Source organism: Dendrobates tinctorius, unplaced genomic scaffold, assembly GCF_039654945.1.
Source record: "Dendrobates tinctorius isolate UK_male_01 unplaced genomic scaffold, ASM3965494v1 ptg000425l, whole genome shotgun sequence".
Taxonomy (NCBI): domain Eukaryota; kingdom Metazoa; phylum Chordata; class Amphibia; order Anura; family Dendrobatidae; genus Dendrobates; species Dendrobates tinctorius.
Genome location: NW_027362089.1, coordinates 7,501 through 22,895, shown reverse-complemented (window position 1 = coordinate 22,895; position 15,395 = coordinate 7,501). Strand labels below are relative to the sequence as shown.

General features: G+C 50.3%; 1 protein-coding gene across 3 annotated transcripts in view; it reads right to left on the bottom strand.

Moving 5' to 3' along the window:
- Positions 1–2,988, bottom strand: part of LOC141076776 (uncharacterized) — a 140,504-nt gene extending 137,516 nt beyond the window's left edge. Inside the window, exon 1 of one of the 3 annotated variants that reach the window (XM_073564075.1) lies at positions 2,808–2,988. The gene's annotated coding sequence lies outside the window, so the exon portion shown is untranslated. The remainder of the gene's footprint in view (positions 1–2,807) is intronic. The other 2 variants (XM_073564076.1, XM_073564074.1) reach the window with 2 other exon arrangements.
- Positions 2,989–15,395: the final 12,407 nt, after the last annotated feature.

Sequence of the window (15,395 nt, the reverse complement as noted above, 5' to 3'; positions counted from 1 at the left end):
CAAAAATTAAAAAACTTCTCCTGAGATGATGTAGGAGAATGTTTTTTAAAACGATTGGAATTTTTTCTCAAAATATCAATTTGTGTTTTATTTGCAACTTGTGCTGCTGCTTCTTCTTCTAATAATGCTAATGGGTCTAATGGGTAGCCTCTATCCGAAAATCGCTCCTTCTGCTCCTCCATTTGCTGTTTGCAGCTTTTGCCACTTAATAGCTGTCTACAAATATCTCAAGGGCTTTCACATTGTAGAGGGATCAACTTTATTCTCATTTGCACAAGGAAAGACTAGAAGCAATGGGATGAAACTGAATGGGTGGAGACACAGATTAGATATTAGAAAAAACTTTTTGACAGGGTGATCAATGAGTGGAACAGGCTGCCACGAGAAGTGGTGAGTTCTCCTTCAATGGAAGTCTTCAAACAGAGGCTGGACAGACATCTGACTGGGATGATTTAGTGAATCCTGCTTTGAGCAGTGGGTTGGACCAGATGACCCTTCCAACTCTACCATTCTATGCAGAGCGTAACGTGCCACACTGTGGAGAGCTTTGTGGGTGAGAAAAAGCAGTTTAAATTGGATCCTATAATGAATGGGCAGCCAGTGCAATGACTGGCACAGAGCGGAGGCGTCCGAGTACCGATTAGCGAGATGGACAACCTTGGCTGCTGCATTAAGGATGGACTAAAGAGTGGAAAGTCGAGTTGGGGGGCAATTAATAGAGCGTTGCAGTAGTCCAGGCGGGAGTGGATCAGGGGAACAGTGAGGGTTTTTGCTGTTTCCATGGGGAGAAATGGGTGTATTCTAGAGATGTTCTTTAGGTGTAAGCACTAAGAGCGGGCAAGAGATTGTATATGAGAGGTGAAGGAAAGGTTGGTGTCAGACATAACACCAGGCAGCGCACCTGCTGCCTAGGCATTATTATGGTGCCACCCACAGAGAGGAAGATGTCAGATTTAGGGAGGTTAGTGGATAGTGGGAGCAGAAGTTCAGTTTTAGAAAGGTTGAGTTTCAGATAGAGAGCGGACATGATGTTGGAGACTGTGGACAGACAGTCACTGGCGTTCTGTAGTACAGCAGGGGGTAAGGTCAGGGGATGACGTGTATAGTTGTGTGTCATCAGCCTAAAGATGGTACAGAAAGCCAAATATGCTGATGGTCTGTCAAATTAAGGCCGTGTAGAGAGAGAAGAGAAGGGGGCCAAAGACTAAGCCCTGGGGGACCCCAACAGTGAGATGAAGAGGAGACGAAGTGGAGCCAGCAAACGATACACTGAAGGAGTGGTCAGAAAGATATGAAGAGAACCAGGAGAGGGCAGTGTTCTTTATGCCAAGTGATTGGAGCATAGAGAGTAGGAGATGGTGTTGAAAGCTGCAGAGGTCGAGAAGAATGAGCAAAGAGTGGTCACCATTACATTTTGCTGTCAGAACGTTGTTGGTCACTTTGATGATTGCAGTTTCTGTCGAATGTAGGGGGTGGAAGCTGGACTGTAATGAATCTTCGCCTGACCTCAACCCTATGGAGAACCTTTGGAGTATCATCAAGCAAAAGATCTATGAGGGTGGGAGGCAGTTCACATCAAAACAGCAGCTCTGGGAGGCTATTCTGACTTCATGCAAAGAAATACAAGCAGAAACCGCAGGCAGGGGACAGGGCTGGAGGGGTCAGCGCAGGCAGGGGGACAGGGCTATAGAGGTCACCGCAGGCAGGGGGACAGGGCTGGAGGGGTCACCGCAGACAGGGCTGGAGGGGTCACCGCAGACAGGGCTGGAGGGGTCACCGCAGACAGGGGGACAGGGCTGGAGGGGTCACCGCAGACAGGGGGACAGGGCTGGAGGGGTCACCGCAGACAGGGGGACAGGGCTGGAGGGGTCACCGCAGACAGGGGGACAGGGCTGGAGGGGTCACCGCAGACAGGGGGACAGGGCTGGAAGGGTCACCGCAGGCAGGGGGACAGGGCTGGAAGGGTCACCGCAGACAGGGGGACAGGGCTGGAGGGGTCACCGCAGACAGGGGGACAGGGCTGGAGGGGTCACCGCAGACAGGGGGACAGGGCTGGAGGGGTCACCGCAGACAGGGGGACAGGGCTGGAGGGGTCACCGCAGACAGGGGGACAGGGCTGGAGGGGTCACCGCAGACAGGGCTGGAGGAGTCACCGCAGACAGGGCTGGAGGGGTCACCGCAGACAGGGCTGGAGGGGTCACCGCAGACAGGGCTGGAGGGGTCACCGCAGACAGGGCTGGAGGGGTCACCGCAGACAGGGGGACAGGGCTGGAGGGGTCACCGCAGACAGGGGGACAGGGCTGGAGGGGTCACCGCAGACAGGGGGACAGGGCTGGAGGGGTCACCGCAGACAGGGGGACAGGGCTGGAGGGGTCACCGCAGACAGGGGGACAGGGCTGGAGGGGTCACCGCAGACAGGGGGACAGGGCTGGAGGGGCCACCGCAGACAGGGGGACAGGGCTGGAGGGGTCACCGCAGACAGGGGGACAGGGCTGGAAGGGTCACCGCAGACAGGGGGACAGGGCTGGAGGGGTCACCGCAGACGGGGTCGGAGTGACAGCACCAAACAGAATTCTATCAATACTTGGGTGATCGTTTACTTAATTTGTGTTGCAGATCTGTAGTGTTGAATATATGATGTGAAATGTTTTTATGTGCAATATAATCATTATAATCTGTTACAGCTAACCACAGTCACTATGGCCGGGCTCTTCAGCTAGTGGATATACAGTATAGACATACACACACTCGTAGGTCCTCATACACACAGAGGCGTCTCTCGCACTCTGTCACACAGCGACAATTACCTCAGCTGTGACTTCGGTGCAGGACCTGTGACGATGTCTCCAGACTGGGGTGAGAGTGGCAGCAGAACGAGAGCTGTGCGGCTGAAGAAGTCAGCATCATGTGACCAGTGATAAGAGGGCGGAGCTCAGCAGTGCGGAGGGATAAGCGAAGAAGGACCTGGGGTGATGTCACGATCACATGATCATCCGGGTCAGCAGTGCGGAGGGATAAGCGATGAAGGACCTGTGGTGATGTCACGGTCACATGATCATCCGGGTCCCAGCTCAGTAGTGATGGGAAGTTCGGCTCTTTTTAGCGATCCGGCTCATTCGGCTCCGCTCACCATAAATAGCCGGCTCTTTTTTTTTAATATTAATCCGTTTTCCCTAGTCCTCGTTCCAGGTCTTTGCCTGTAAAGTGAGGGCCTCATTATACCTCTGTATAAGGATCTAGTGACGCAGTGTAGACTGTTATTCAGCATTGCTGTGTCCTCAGATTGTCAGCTCTTGTGATCAGGCCTCTGCTCCTCGCTCCGGTCTCTCCTGTACAGTGAGGTCTCATTATACTCCTGTATAAGGATCTAGTGACGCAGTGTAGACTGTTATTCAGCATTGCTGTGTCCTCAGATTATCAGCTCTTGTGATCAGGCCCCGGCTCCTCGCTCCGGTCTCTCCTGTACAGTGAGGTCTCATTATACTCCTGTATAAGGATCTAGTGACGCAGTGTAGACTGTTATTCAGCATTGCTGTCTCCTCAGATTGTCAGCTCTTGTGATCAGGCCTCTGCTCCTCGCTCCAGTCTCTCCTGTACAGTGAGGCCTCATTATACCTCTGTATAAGGATCTAGTGACGCAGTGTAGACTGTTATTCAGCATTGCTGTCTCCTCAGATTGTCAGCTCTTGTGATCAGGCCTCTGCTCCTCGCTCCAGTCTCTCCTGTACAGTGAGGCCTCATTATACCTCTGTATAAGGATCTAGTGACGCAGTGTAGACTGTTATTCAGCATTGCTGTGTCCTCAGATTGTCAGCTCTTGTGATCAGGCCCCTGCTCCTCGCTCCGGTCTCTCCTGTTCAGTGAGGCCTCATTATACCCCTGTATAAGGATCTAGTGACGCAGTGTAGACTGTTATTCAGCATTGCTGTGTCCTCAGATTATCAGCTCTTGTGATCAGGCCTCTGCTCCTCGCTCCGGTCTCTCCTGTACAGTGAGGCCTCATTATACACCTGTATAAGGATCTAGTGACGCAGTGTAGACTGTTATTCAGCATTGCTGTGTCCTCAGATTGTCAGCTCTTGTGATCAGGCCCCTGCTCCTTGCTCCGGTCTCTCCTGTACAGTGAGACCTCATTATACCCCTGTATAAGGATCTAGTGACGCAGTGTAGTCTGTTATTCAGCATTGCTGTGTCCTCAGATTGTCAGCTCTTGTGATCAGGCCTCTGCTCCTCGCTCCGGTCTCTCCTGTACAGTGAGGCCTCATTATACCCCTGTATAAGGATCTAGTGACGCAGTGTAGTCTGTTATTCAGCATTGCTGTGTCCTCAGATTGTCAGCTCTTGTGATCAGGCCCCTGCTCCTTGCTCCGGTCTCTCCTGTACAGTGAGACCTCATTATACCCCTGTATAAGGATCTAGTGACGCAGTGTAGTCTGTTATTCAGCATTGCTGTGTCCTCAGATTGTCAGCTCTTGTGATCAGGCCCCTGCTCCTTGCTCCGGTCTCTCCTGTACAGTGAGACCTCATTATACCCCTGTATAAGGATCTAGTGACGCAGTGTAGACTGTTATTCAGCATTGCTGTGTCCTCAGATTGTCAGCTCTTGTGATCAGGCCTCTGCTCCTCGCTCCGGTCTCTCATGTACAGTGAGGCCTCATTATACCCCTGTATAAGGATCTAGTGACGCAGTGTAGACTGTTATTCAGCATTGCTGTGTCCTCAGATTGTCAGCTCTTGTGATCAGGCCCCTGCTCCTCGCTCCGGTCTCTCCTGTACAGTGAGGCCTCATTATACCCCTGTATAAGGATCTAGTGACGCAGTGTAGACTGTTATTCAGCATTGCTGTGTCCTCAGATTGTCAGCTCTTGTGATCAGGCCTCTGCTCCTCGCTCCGCTCTCTCCTGTACAGTGAGGCCTCATTATACCCCTGTATAAGGATCTAGTGACGCAGTGTAGACTGTTATTCAGCATTGCTGTGTCCTCAGATTGTCAGCTCTTGTGATCAGGCCCCTGCTCCTTGCTCCGCTCTCTCCTGTACAGTGAGGCCTCATTATACCCCTGTATAAGGATCTAGTGACGCAGTGTAGACTGTTATTCAGCATTGCTGTTTCCTCAGATTGTCAGCTCTTGTGATCAGGCCCCTGCTCCTCGCTCCGCTCTCTCCTGTACAGTGAGGCCTCATTATACCCCTGTATAAGGATCTAGTGACTCAGTGTAGACTGTTATTCAGCATTGCTGTGTCCTCAGATTGTCAGCTCTTGTGATCAGGCCTCTGCTCCTCGCTCCGGTCTCTCCTGTACAGTGAGGCCTCATTATACCCCTGTATAAGGATCTAGTGACGCAGTGTAGACTGTTATTCAGCATTGCTGTTTCCTCAGATTGTCAGCTCTTGTGATCAGGCCCCTGCTCCTCGCTCCGGTCTCTCCTGTACAGTGAGGCCTCATTATACCCCTGTATAAGGATCTAGTGACGCAGTGTAGACTGTTATTCAGCATTGCTGTGTCCTCAGATTGTCAGCTCTTGTGATCAGGCCCCTGCTCCTCGCTCCGCTCTCTCCTGTACAGTGAGGCCTCATTATACCCCTGTATAAGGATCTAGTGACGCAGTGTAGACTGTTATTCAGCATTGCTGTTTCCTCAGATTGTCAGCTCTTGTGATCAGGCCCCTGCTCCTCGCTCCGGTCTCTCCTGTACAGTGAGGCCTCATTATTCCCCTGTATAAGGATCTAGTGACGCAGTGTAGACTGTTATTCAGCATTGCTGTCTCCTCAGATTGTCAGCTCTTGTGATCAGGCCTCTGCTCCTCGCTCCGGTCTCTCCTGTACAGTGATGCCTCATTATACCCCTGTATAAGGATCTAGTGACGCAGTGTAGACTGTTATTCAGCATTGCTGTCTCCTCAGATTGTCAGCTCTTGTGATCAGGCCCCTGCTCCTCGCTCCGGTCTCTCCTGTACAGTGAGGCCTCATTATACTCCTGTATAAGGATCTAGTGACGCAGTGTAGACTGTTATTCAGCATTGCTGTTTCCTCAGATTGTCAGCTCTTGTGATCAGGCCCCTGCTCCTCGCTCCGGTCTCTCCTGTACAGTGATGCCTCATTATTCCCCTGTATAAGGATCTAGTGACGCAGTGTAGACTGTTATTCAGCATTGCTGTTTCCTCAGATTGTCAGCTCTTGTGATCAGGCCCCTGCTCCTCGCTCCGGTCTCTCCTGTACAGTGATGCCTCATTATTCCCCTGTATAAGGATCTAGTGACGCAGTGTAGACTGTTATTTAGCATTGCTGTTTCCTCAGATTGTCAGCTCTTGTGATCAGGCCTCTGCTCCTCGCTCCGGTCTCTCCTGTACAGTGAGGCCTCATTATACCCCTGTATAAGGATCTAGTGACGCAGTGTAGACTGTTATTCAGCATTGTTGTGTCCTCAGATTGTCAGCTTTTGTGATCAGGCCTCTGCTCCTCGCTCCGGTCTCTCCTGTACAGTGAGGTCTCATTATACCCCTGTATAAGGATCTAGTGACGCAGTGTAGACTGTTATTCAGCATTGCTGTCTCCTCAGATTGTCAGCTCTTGTGATCAGGCCTCTGCTCCTCGCTCCGGTCTCTCCTGTACAGTGATGCCTCATTATACCCCTGTATAAGGATCTAGTGACGCAGTGTAGACTGTTATTCAGCATTGCTGTCTCCTCAGATTGTCAGCTCTTGTGATCAGGCCCCTGCTCCTCGCTCCGGTCTCTCCTGTACAGTGAGGCCTCATTATACTCCTGTATAAGGATCTAGTGACGCAGTGTAGACTGTTATTCAGCATTGCTGTTTCCTCAGATTGTCAGCTCTTGTGATCAGGCCCCTGCTCCTCGCTCCGGTCTCTCCTGTACAGTGATGCCTCAGTATTCCCCTGTATAAGGATCTAGTGACGCAGTGTAGACTATTATTCAGCATTGCTGTTTCCTCAGATTGTCAGCTCTTGTGATCAGGCCTCTGCTCCTCGCTCCGGTCTCTCCTGTACAGTGAGGCCTCATTATACCCCTGTATAAGGATCTAGTGACGCAGTGTAGACTGTTATTCAGCATTGCTGTCTCCTCAGATTGTCAGCTCTTGTGATCAGGCCTCTGCTCCTCGCTCCGGTCTCTCCTGTACAGTGAGGCCTCATTATACCCCTGTATAAGGATCTAGTGATGCAGTGTAGACTGTTATTCAGCATTGCTGTGTCCTCAGATTGTCAGCTCTTGTGATCAGGCCTCTGCTCCTCGCTCCGGTCTCTCCTGTACAGTGAGGCCTCATTATTCCCCTGTATAAGGATCTAGTGACGCAGTGTAGACTGTTATTCAGCATTGCTGTTTCCTCAGATTGTCAGCTCTTGTGATCAGGCCCCTGCTCCTCGCTCCGGTCTCTCCTGTACAGTGAGGCCTCATTATACCCCTGTATAAGGATCTAGTGACGCAGTGTAGACTGTTATTCAGCATTGTTGTGTCCTCAGATTGTCAGCTTTTGTGATCAGGCCTCTGCTCCTCGCTCCGGTCTCTCCTGTACAGTGAGGTCTCATTATACCCCTGTATAAGGATCTAGTGACGCAGTGTAGACTGTTATTCAGCATTGCTGTCTCCTCAGATTGTCAGCTCTTGTGATCAGGCCCCTGCTCCTCGCTCCGGTCTCTCCTGTACAGTGAGGCCTCATTATTCCCCTGTATAAGGATCTAGTGACGCAGTGTAGACTGTTATTCAGCATTGCTGTTTCCTCAGATTGTCAGCTCTTGTGATCAGGCCCCTGCTCCTCGCTCCGGTCTCTCCTGTACAGTGATGCCTCATTATTCCCCTGTATAAGGATCTAGTGACGCAGTGTAGACTGTTATTCAGCATTGCTGTTTCCTCAGATTGTCAGCTCTTGTGATCAGGCCCCTGCTCCTCGCTCCGGTCTCTCCTGTACAGTGATGCCTCATTATTCCCCTGTATAAGGATCTAGTGACGCAGTGTAGACTGTTATTCAGCATTGCTGTTTCCTCAGATTGTCAGCTCTTGTGATCAGGCCTCTGCTCCTCGCTCCGGTCTCTCCTGTACAGTGAGGCCTCATTATACCCCTGTATAAGGATCTAGTGACGCAGTGTAGACTGTTATTCAGCATTGTTGTGTCCTCAGATTGTCAGCTTTTGTGATCAGGCCTCTGCTCCTCGCTCCGGTCTCTCCTGTACAGTGAGGTCTCATTATACCCCTGTATAAGGATCTAGTGACGCAGTGTAGACTGTTATTCAGCATTGCTGTCTCCTCAGATTGTCAGCTCTTGTGATCAGGCCCCTGCTCCTCGCTCCGGTCTCTCCTGTACAGTGAGGCCTCATTATTCCCCTGTATAAGGATCTAGTGACGCAGTGTAGACTGTTATTCAGCATTGCTGTCTCCTCAGATTGTCAGCTCTTGTGATCAGGCCTCTGCTCCTCGCTCCGGTCTCTCCTGTACAGTGATGCCTCATTATACCCCTGTATAAGGATCTAGTGACGCAGTGTAGACTGTTATTCAGCATTGCTGTCTCCTCAGATTGTCAGCTCTTGTGATCAGGCCCCTGCTCCTCGCTCCGGTCTCTCCTGTACAGTGAGGCCTCATTATACTCCTGTATAAGGATCTAGTGACTCAGTGTAGACTGTTATTCAGCATTGCTGTCTCCTCAGATTGTCAGCTCTTGTGATCAGGCCTCTGCTCCTCGCTCCGGTCTCTCCTGTACAGTGAGGCCTCATTATACTCCTGTATAAGGATCTAGTGACGCAGTGTAGACTGTTATTCAGCATTGCTGTCTCCTCAGATTGTCAGCTCTTGTGATCAGGCCTCTGCTCCTCGCTCCGGTCTCTCCTGTACAGTGAGGCCTCATTATACTCCTGTATAAGGATCTAGTGACGCAGTGTAGACTGTTATTCAGCATTGCTGTCTCCTCAGATTGTCAGCTCTTGTGATCAGGCCCCTGCTCCTCGCTCCGGTCTCTCCTGTACAGTAAGGCCTCATTATTCCCCTGTATAAGGATCTAGTGACGCAGTGTAGACTGTTATTCAGCATTGCTGTGTCCTCAGATTGTCAGCTCTTGTGATCAGGCCCCTGCTCCTCGCTCCGGTCTCTCCTGTAGAGTGAGGCCTCATTATACCTCTGTATAAGGATCTAGTGACGCAGTGTAGACTGTTATTCAGCATTGCTGTGTCCTCAGATTGTCAGCCCTTGTGATCAGGCCCCCGCTCCTCGCTCCGGTCTCTCCTGTACAGTGAGGCCTCATTATACCCCTGTATAAGAGTCTAGTGACGCAGTGTAGACTGTTATTCAGCATTGCTGTCTCCTCAGATTGTCAGCTCTTGTGATCAGGCCTCTGCTCCTCGCTCCGGTCTCTCCTGTACAGTGAGGCCTCATTATACCCCTGTATAAGGATCTAGTGACGCAGTGTAGACTGTTATTCAGCATTGCTGTCTCCTCAGATTGTCAGCTCTTGTGATCAGGCCTCTGCTCCTCGCTCCGGTCTCTCCTGTACAGTGAGGCCTCATTATACTCCTGTATAAGGATCTAGTGACGCAGTGTAGACTGTTATTCAGCATTGCTGTTTCCTCAGATTGTCAGCTCTTGTGATCAGGCTTCTGCTCCTCGCTCCGGTCTCTCCTGTACAGTGAGGCCTCATTATTCCCCTGTATAAGGATCTAGTGACGCAGTGTAGACTGTTATTCAGCATTGCTGTTTCCTCAGATTGTCAGCTCTTGTGATCAGGCCCCTGCTCCTCGCTCCGGTCTCTCCTGTAGAGTGAGGCCTCATTATACCTCTGTATAAGGATCTAGTGACGCAGTGTAGACTGTTATTCAGCATTGCTGTGTCCTCAGATTGTCAGCCCTTGTGATCAGGCCCCCGCTCCTCGCTCCGGTCTCTCCTGTACAGTGAGGCCTCATTATACCCCTGTATAAGGGTCTAGTGACGCAGTGTAGACTGTTATTCAGCATTGCTGTCTCCTCAGATTGTCAGCTCTTGTGATCAGGCCTCTGCTCCTCGCTCCGGTCTCTCCTGTACAGTGAGGCCTCATTATACCCCTGTATAAGGATCTAGTGACGCAGTGTAGACTGTTATTCAGCATTGCTGTTTCCTCAGATTGTCAGCTCTTGTGATCAGGCCCCTGCTCCTCGATCCGGTCTCTCCTGTACAGTGAGGCCTCATTATACCCCTGTATAAGGATCTAGTGACGCAGTGTAGACTGTTATTCAGCATTGCAGTTTCCTCAGATTGTCAGCTCTTGTGATCAGGCCTCTGCTCCTCGCTCCGGTCTCTCCTGTATAGTGAGGCCTCATTATACCCCTGTATAAGGATCTAGTGACGCAGTGTAGACTGTTATTCAGCATTGCTGTCTCCTCAGATTGTCAGCTCTTGTGATCAGGCCTCTGCTCCTCGCTCCGGTCTCTCCTGTACAGTGAGGCCTCATTATACCCCTGTATAAAGATCTAGTGACGCAGTGTAGACTGTTATTCAGCATTGCTGTCTCCTCAGATTGTCAGCTCTTGTGATCAGGCCCCTGCTCCTCGCTCCGGTCTCTCCTGTACAGTGAGGCCTCATTATACCCCTGTATAAGGATCTACTGACGCAGTGTAGACTGTTATTCAGCATTGCTGTTTCCTCAGATTGTCAGCTCTTGTGATCAGGCCCCTGCTCCTCGCTCCGGTCTCTCCTGTACAGTGAGGCCTCATTATACCCCTGTATAAGGATCTAGTGACGCAGTGTAGACTGTTATTCAGCATTGCTGCTTCCTCAGATTGTCAGCTCTTGTGATCAGGCCCTCGCTCCTCGCTCCGGTCTTACCTGTACAGTGAGGCCTCATTATACCCCTGTATAAGGATCTAGTGACGCAGTGTAGACTGTTATTCAGCATTGCTGTGTCCTCAGATTGTCAGCTCTTGTGATCAGGCCTCTGCTCCTCGCTCCGGTCTCTCCTGTACAGTGAGGCCTCATTATACCCCTGTATAAAGATCTAGTGACGCAGTGTAGACTGTTATTCAGCATTGCTGTCTCCTCAGATTGTCAGCTCTTGTGATCAGGCCCCTGCTCCTCGCTCCGGTCTCTCCTGTACAGTGAGGCCTCATTATACCCCTGTATAAGGATCTACTGACGCAGTGTAGACTGTTATTCAGCATTGCTGTTTCCTCAGATTGTCAGCTCTTGTGATCAGGCCCCTGCTCCTCGCTCCGGTCTCTCCTGTACAGTGAGGCCTCATTATACCCCTGTATAAGGATCTAGTGACGCAGTGTAGACTGTTATTCAGCATTGCTGCTTCCTCAGATTGTCAGCTCTTGTGATCAGGCCCTCGCTCCTCGCTCCGGTCTCTCCTGTACAGTGAGGCCTCATTATTCCCCTGTATAAGGATCTAGTGACGCAGTGTAGACTGTTATTCAGCATTGCTGTGTCCTCAGATTGTCAGCTCTTGTGATCAGGCCCCTGCTCCTCGCTCCGGTCTCTCCTGTACAGTAAGGCCTCATTATACCCCTTTATAAGGATCTAGTGACGCAGTGTAGACTGTTATTCAGCATTGCTGTCTCCTCAGATTGTCAGCTCTTGTGATCAGGCCTCTGCTCCTCGCTCCGGTCTCTCCTGTACAGTGAGGCCTCATTATACCCCTGTATAAGGATCTAGTGACGCAGTGTAGACTGTTATTCAGCATTGCTGCTTCCTCAGATTGTCAGCTCTTGTGATCAGGCCCTCGCTCCGGTCTCTCCTGTACAGTGAGGCCTCATTATACCCCTGTATAAGGATCTAGTGACGCAGTGTAGACTGTTATTCAGCATTGCTGTGTCCTCAGATTGTCAGCTCTTGTGATCAGGCCCCTGCTCCTCGCTCCGGTCTCTCCTGTACAGTGAGGCCTCATTATACCCCTGTATAAGGATCTAGTGACGCAGTGTAGACTGTTATTCAGCATTGCTGTTTCCTCAGATTGTCAGCTCTTGTGATCAGGCCCCTGCTCCTCGCTCCGGTCTTTCCTGTACAGTGAGGCCTCAATATACTCCTGTATAAGGATCTAGTGACGCAGTGTAGACTGTTATTCAGCATTGCTGTTTCCTCAGATTGTCAGCTCCTGTGATCAGGCCCCTGCTCCTCGCTCCGGTCTCTCCTGTACAGTGAGGCCTCATTATACTCCTGTATAAGGATCTAGTGACGCAGTGTAGACTGTTATTCAGCATTGCTGTCTCCTCAGATTGTCAGCTCTTGTGATCAGGCCTCTGCTCCTCGCTCCGGTCTCTCCTGTACAGTGAGGCCTCATTATACCCCTGTATAAGGATCTAGTGACGCAGTGTAGACTGTTATTCAGCATTGCTGTCTCCTCAGATTGTCAGCTCTTGTGATCAGGCCCCTGCTCCTCGCTCCGTTCTCTCCTGTACAGTGAGGCCTCATTATACCCCTGTATAAGGATCTAGTGACGCAGTGTAGACTGTTATTCAGCATTGCTGTTTCCTCAGATTGTCAGCTCTTGTGATCAGGCCCCTGCTCCTCGCTCCGGTCTCTCCTGTACAGTGAGGCCTCATTATACTCCTGTATAAGGATCTAGTGACGCAGTGTAGACTGTTATTCAGCATTGCTGTTTCCTCAGATTGTCAGCTCTTGTGATCAGGCCCCTGCTCCTCGCTCCGGTCTCTCCTGTACAGTGAGGCCTCATTATACCCCTGTATAAGGATCTAGTGACGCAGTGTAGACTGTTATTCAGCATTGCTGCTTCCTCAGATTGTCAGCTCTTGTGATCAGGCCCTCGCTCCTCGCTCCGGTCTCTCCTGTACAGTGAGGCCTCATTATACCCCTGTATAAGGGTCTAGTGACGCAGTGTAGACTGTTATTCAGAATTGCTGTTTCCTCAGATTGTCAGCTCTTGTGATCAGGCCCCTGCTCCTCGCTCCGGTCTCTCCTGTACAGTGAGGCCTCATTATACTCCTGTATAAGGATCTAGTGACGCAGTGTAGACTGTTATTCAGCATTGCTGTCTCCTCAGATTGTCAGCTCTTGTGATCAGGCCCCTGCTCCTCGCTCCGGTCTCTCCTGTACAGTGAGGCCTCATTATACCCCTGTATAAGGATCTAGTGACGCATTGTAGACTGTTATTCAGCATTGCTGCTTCCTCAGATTGTCAGCTCTTGTGATCAGGCCCCTGCTCCTCGCTCCGGTCTCTCCTGTACAGTGAGGCCTCATTATACCCCTGTATACGGATCTAGTGACGCAGTGTAGACTGTTATTCAGCATTGCTGTGTCCTCAGATTGTCAGCTCTTGTGATCAGGCCCCTGCTCCTCGCTCCGGTCTCTCCTGTACAGTGAGGCCTCATTATACCCCTGTATAAGGATCTAGTGACGCAGTGTAGACTGTTATTCAGCATTGCTGTCTCCTCAGATTGTCAGCTCTTGTGATCAGGCCTCTGCTCCTCGCTCCGGTCTCTCCTGTACAGTGAGGCCTCATTATACCCCTGTATAAGGATCTAGTGACGCAGTGTAGACTGTTATTCAGCATTGCTGCTTCCTCAGATTGTCAGCTCTTGTGATCAGGCCCTCGCTCCTCGCTCCGGTCTCTCCTGTACAGTGAGGCTTCATTACACCCCTGTATAAGGATCTAGTGACGCAGTGTAGACTGTTATTCAGCATTGCTGTGTCCTCAGATTGTCAGCTCTTGTGATCAGGCCCCTGCTCCTCGCTCCGGTCTCTCCTGTACAGTGAGGCCTCATTATACCCCTGTATAAGGATCTAGTGACGCAGTGTAGACAGTTATTCAGCATTGCTGTTTCCTCAGATTGTCAGCTCTTGTGATCAGGCCCCTGCTCCTCGCTCCGGTCTCTCCTGTACAGTGAGGCCTCATTATACTCCTGTATAAGGATCTAGTGACGCAGTGTAGACTGTTATTCAGCATTGCTGTGTCCTCAGATTGTCAGCTCTTGTGATCAGGCCCCTGCTCCTCGCTCCGGTCTCTCCTGTACAGTGAGGCCTCATTATACCCCTGTATAAGGATCTAGTGACGCAGTGTAGACTGTTATTCAGCATTGCTGTGTCCTCAGATTGTCAGCTCTTGTGATCAGGTCCCTGCTCCTCGCTCCGGTCTCTCCTGTACAGTGAGGCCTCATTATACCACTGTATAAGGATCTAGTGACGCAGTGTAGACTGTTATTCAGCATTGCTGTTTCCTCAGATTGTCAGCTCCTGTGATCAGGCCACTGCTCCTCGCTCCGGTCTCTCCTGTACAGTGAGGCCTCATTATACCCCTGTATAAGGATCTAGTGACGCAGTGTAGACTATTATTCAGCATTGCTGTGTCCTCAGATTGTCAGCTCTTGTGATCAGGCCCCTGCTCCTCGCTCCGGTCTCTCCTGTACAGTGAGGCCTCATTATACCCCTGTATAAGGATCTAGTGACGCAGTGTAGACTGTTATTCAGCATTGCTGTGTCCTCAGATTGTCAGCTCTTGTGATCAGGCCCCGGCTCCTCGCTCCGGTCTCTCCTGTACAGTGAGGCCTCATTATACCCCTGTATAAGGATCTAGTGACGCAGTGTAGACTGTTATTCAGCATTGCTGTGTCCTCAGATTGTCAGCTCTTGTGATCAGGCCCCTGCTCCTCGCTCCGGTCTCTCCTGTACAGTGAGGCCTCATTATACTCCTGTATAAGCATCTAGTGACGCAGTGTAGACTGTTATTCAGCATTGCTGTGTCCTCAGATTGTCAGCTCTTGTGATCAGGCCCCTGCTCCTCGCTCCGGTCTCTCCTGTACAGTGAGACCTCATTATTCAAGATCTTTGAACAAATTATTAAACAACATGTAAGTCAATACCTGGATAAGAATGAAGTGATCAAACAGAGTCAGCATGGGTTTGTAACTAATAAGTCATGTCAGACTAACTTAATTTCCTTCTATGACGGTATCACTGATTGGGTGGATCAAGGAAATGCTGTAGATATAGTATATCTTGACTTCAGCAAAGCATTTGACAAAGTCTCTCATACAATCCTTATTGAAAAAATGACTAAGTATGGAATGGACAAGGCAACTGTTAGGTGGATTCATAGCTGGCTTAGTGATCGGACCCAAAGAGTGGTCGTAAATGGCTGCACATCCAGTCGGAAGAATGTCTCAAGTGGGGTACCACAGGGCTCTGTCCTGGGCCCTGTATTGTTCAACATCTTTATCAACGATTTAGATGAAGGAATTGAGGGTAAACTGATTAAATTTGCTGATGACACAAAGCTAGGAGGGATAGCTAATACTAGAGAAGAGAGAGAGAGGATTCAAAAAGATTTAAATAAACTGGAGAAGTGGGCAGTAACTAACAGAATGGTTTTTAACAGGGAGAAATGCAAAGTACTACATCTGGGCAATAAAAATGAAAAAAGCATATATAGAATGGGAGGAATAGGGCTAAGTGACAGCACATGTGAAAAAG